Genomic DNA, 4,657 nt, shown 5'->3' on the forward strand with positions numbered 1-4,657 from the left:
GGAATGTTAATTTTTTCAATTTTAATTGCAAAATTGTAATCATTTGAATAATGGGTGATGGTGTATAGAAATGTCCATTTTATTAGAGCTGTGACTAATAACTTCTAAGTTAGTTTATATAAAATTATATTTCTACTTTGGAGATATCGTGTTTTTCTACAGTTAACTGAAAACTAAATTGTGAATAATAAGCTGATTGAATATTAATTTTTTATCTGGTAACACCCAATCTTCTGGTGAAAACGTTCAAACGCACAACTCCTAGATTTTTATTGCTTATTGCGTTGAAAACTCTTTGTGATAGAAAAAGGAAGCAGACTAATTTATATTTACTAAAATTTCTACTTCAAAAAGCTATTGAAACAGCTCTTCTTTGGTAGAAATCGTTACGTCTCATTCAGCTGTTTACTCGTAGATGGTTCTCATTGATTTCAAAGCAATAATTTTTCCTTGAGGATGAAATAAACCACCTCTGCCTTGGTCACGAATACAGTATTACACGGGGAAAGTAGTAATAACTATTTATTAAAATTACAGGTAATGTATTTGTGTAATTTGATAAAACAGTCTAGCATTTTTCTACATTTCCATCGGAATACATTCTGGTTTGTGTCCCTGAATGGAATATATATGAGAGGTTGGTTTTGCATGTTAAGTGCCAGTGAAGTTGGACCGTGAATAAAACAAAAGAGGCTTATGTAAAGAGGCCTTTTTAGAGGCTTATGTAAATGGTCATCAAATGTTGACACAAGTATGGTGTCGCCCAGTAAAAATTGTCATAATGTTTTAGAAAATGGTAAAAACTTTTCTAATGTTTGGTACTTAAATCGCGCATTTTGCTGCTGTAACTATTTGAACGAATGCGGTGACGGTCTCTGTAGTACGTAAACTGCCTTTTAATGATATCCTGGGGTGACATGGAGTGGGGGAATTGTTATCAAATTGAGTGTTTGCTTGAATACGACGGACAGGAAAGTCCGTTGAATCAATGACACACAGCATACCGTATCCCTTGGCACAAATGGAATTAAACCCTCTTTCGAAAGAAAAAGTCTTAAATTTTATGCATACATCTGTCATAGGTTCCAGTGTAACTTATTTTGATGATTATGTAGCGATGGCTGTGCACTTATGTTTGGGTTATTTCACGTCTAAGTTAGGTCTTTGCTTGCTTAGGTAATGCGTCAATGTTTCACAGAATTTGATCAGTAATGCCTATTATCCAGCGTTGCTTCGAAATTGTAGATATCAATTCAAGGGCGTACCCAGGATTAAAAGAAGAGGGGGTCAAGCCTTGGTCGTTCAAGCTGATACTTAGAAAAGGTTAAGGAAACTAACATTTCTAGAAAATTTTAACAGCGCTTTATTAGTTTTCAAAATTGTTTGCCAAAAGAAATAAAATATTTTTATTTTAATTACATGTTGTATACTGATAGTACCTTTATTGGATTTAAATAAAATTTGTTCAAAATTTTCGTTTTCGACCACATTTACTTTTGCTTCTAGGGAAGGGGGGACAGCTGCCCCCTCCTGCCTCACCCTGTGTGCCCCATATGTAGTACCAATTCATACTCATCATCTCTCTTTAGAAAGAGCGTTCTCCGCTTTTAACCCTTTTTCGTTTATTAATTTCTGGAAAACTTATTTTAAAATTTAAATCAAACTATAGAATATATATTTAAACTATTTTTACCACATTCAATCCCTTTTTCTCCAGCTAGCTTTTCTTTAATGTGAGTTATTTGTTATATTTTTGTACCATTAATGTTCGCTGGAATTACAGGGTACCCGAGAGATTTTTGCACACGTATAACCAATGCTGTTTATAGTATATATTTGGAGATAAAATGCATATGAGATATATGTGAGAGATAAGTGCGCCATGCAATGTCACTGGCATGTTGAATCTGTTCTCACGACATAGCGATTACAGAGTGGAAGATGCCCACATTCCTCTTTGAATGGACGATAGGAGAGGCTAGATGAAGTGCAGTTCATACATTTTCCCTTTCACGTCCCCTCTCATAGACAGATCTTTTAATTTCAACATCAGCTGCCCTCACTTTGCTCCATTTCCCTCGTCACTTTCTTCAGCTTTTCTCGCCTGTTGAAGCTTCTGCAGAGTGCGATAGTGCATTCAAGGGAAGCCAGCAGAAGCCTCTTAATCGAAACGTCTGTCCTAATGATCCATCGATTTTGACGCTTATGTATCAAACGAATTGTCAAGTCCGTTGTAATCCGAAGCTGCCGAATCATACAAAGGGTATGTTAAAGATCTCATCGACATAATGGCTAACGATTGCCTTTGTCAAGCAATGAAAAATACATATTAATAGTATCCAGTTATCTCTGTTCGTATACGTATTGAAGAGAGATTTACTCAGGATAGTTGCAGAATATTTTGAGCGAAAAATAATGAATCCCTTTCATTATTCCAATCTTAGATCCGTCTTCTAAGGCTAATCGCAATGAAAAATCGACGTCAACCCATTTGCAAATGATTTGATTACGTGACCCACTCTTTCCCAGCGGGTAACCGAGTCTCAGAAACGCCTCGTCCCCGCTCTTGACTTGCTTAAGTTCGTTGTTGCTTACACTCGTTGAGTGAAGGAATCTTCACTCAACGAGTAAGGAAATTAAGGAATTGGTGAGCTGAAACTGAAGTGACATCACCAACTCATGAATAATGGACGGGAAATTTAGCGCTTTCTTGCTAACTAAAGTATGAAAGAATCGGCGGATAAAAGACTTTTTTCCATCAACCGAAATCTTAAAATGATTCCTCATTTGTTATGTTAGTGAACGACTACATTGTAAATGCCACCATTTCTTCAAAACCGGAGGAGGGCAATTAAACCGTTAGGATAATCGGTAAGTGTATGATTCCATGCAAAAGCATGTAATGATGACACGAAGAGAGTTAGTGGGTGGCGATTTATTGGGTGCGCAGACGGCGGTCGTCTCGGCAGGACGGAGGGGAGGGACGTATCTCGTGTGGGGGTGGGGGGAATTCCGATTCGGAGGGAGGGGGCGGTGGAGAGGGGGAGGGAGGGGGCGTGGTAATATCCGCTGCGCATGCCCACCTCCTCGTCCTCCCCGATTTGAATGTGGGAGAGTGGGGCGGGAGGCGTGTGAAAAGAGTGGGCCGAAATAACACCCACCCGCACGCCCAACCGCCCCTATATCTCGATGGAGGGAAAGGGGTGGGAGGCACGCACACACAAGAAGAAGAAGGAGAAGGAGAGGGCGCACGCATCAATCACGCGCCACGCCCCCTGCACTCGGCCAACCTCCCCAACAACAACGCTCGAACACCCAAATTGAACTTACATTGACGACAAAGGATATAGTATTTTAGTTTGGTTTCCGGTTGGTACAGCAAATTATTGGTTATAATTTTAAGCATGTTTGTAATAAGTTCAATAATTTGAATCAAAATTATATTTTGCACCTAAATAATCAAAATCATTCATTCCATATGTTTTTGAGTCGTATTGTGGCATTCGAAATTGTGTTTAAGTGTATCTATTGTGCTTATGAACGAAATCAGGTCATTATGTATTGTAATTATTTATCTTTGATAGGTGAAACTTATTATGCAAATCAAGAGTTGTACGAAACCTACTTGATTTTGTAGAGTATTCTCTTGATCAATATGTTGAGTATTTGTGTCAATGTGACCTGCACAAGTTTAAGCGAAAAATCGAATTTCTGTTGTCCTTCATGCATTGATGTTTGGCCTCGTAGTGCGATGTGTTGGAGGGACTGGGTTGTCGAAGGGGGGGGGTGAGAAGTGAAAGGAGGGCCCCCATAAGCCCTCCCCTCAAAGGGGTTTTAACCCCCCACCCCCATTGGGAGGGGTGAAACCCCCCCCTCGAAAATCCTCGCGTCCTCCGCCAAATCCTTGCTCCGCGAGTTTCAATTCACGCTTCACGCTTTTCCAAATCTCCCTCGATGCACACAAGGAAGGAGGGAAGGCTGGAGCGGCTCATTTGAATGCGGGCCGCACTGTCGCGCCGGGTGCCGCCGCCTCACAGGGGAGGGTTTGGGGAATACGCTCACCGCTCCCTCGGTCGTCTCTCACCCACTTTCTCCACTGATATTTTGAGAGACTTTTGGGAAACGTGTGCGTGCGAATATAGCCAATGAAAGACAACATCGTCCCAACATGAAGGGAGCAACGGTGACATTGTAATCATACACACTAGGGATTATACAGTGAACCGATTTTGGCACTTGCACCTTTGAATTCGACAGCACGAAGCACATACTCGGCGAAAGAAAACGCTCCTGCAGACGAGTAATCGCTTATACCGCATTTAATTAATTAATTGATCGGAATCAAACTATTGGTTGACTTCAGTCGAAGGATGCTGGCCAACATCAGTTTACTTAGACAATGTGACTCGATATGAGGATGATGACAAATTCTTAAAAACGACGCACGCACTGAGAATCAGGTTAAACTCAGTTACTTGAGGAGCAGAAAAATTAACTACGGAAGGAGCAAGAAAGAAATATTCAGTAGAATAGCACAGACGAAGATGGCATTCCACCAAAATATAAATCTACATGCAGCGGGAGTAGACGTGAGGAAACGTCTACCTTTCGAAACTCACATTTACTTCTTTACGTAGGCGAGGCAAGGATAATGACA

This window comes from Ischnura elegans, chromosome 11 (genome assembly GCF_921293095.1).
Source record: "Ischnura elegans chromosome 11, ioIscEleg1.1, whole genome shotgun sequence".
NCBI classification, from domain to species: domain Eukaryota; kingdom Metazoa; phylum Arthropoda; class Insecta; order Odonata; family Coenagrionidae; genus Ischnura; species Ischnura elegans.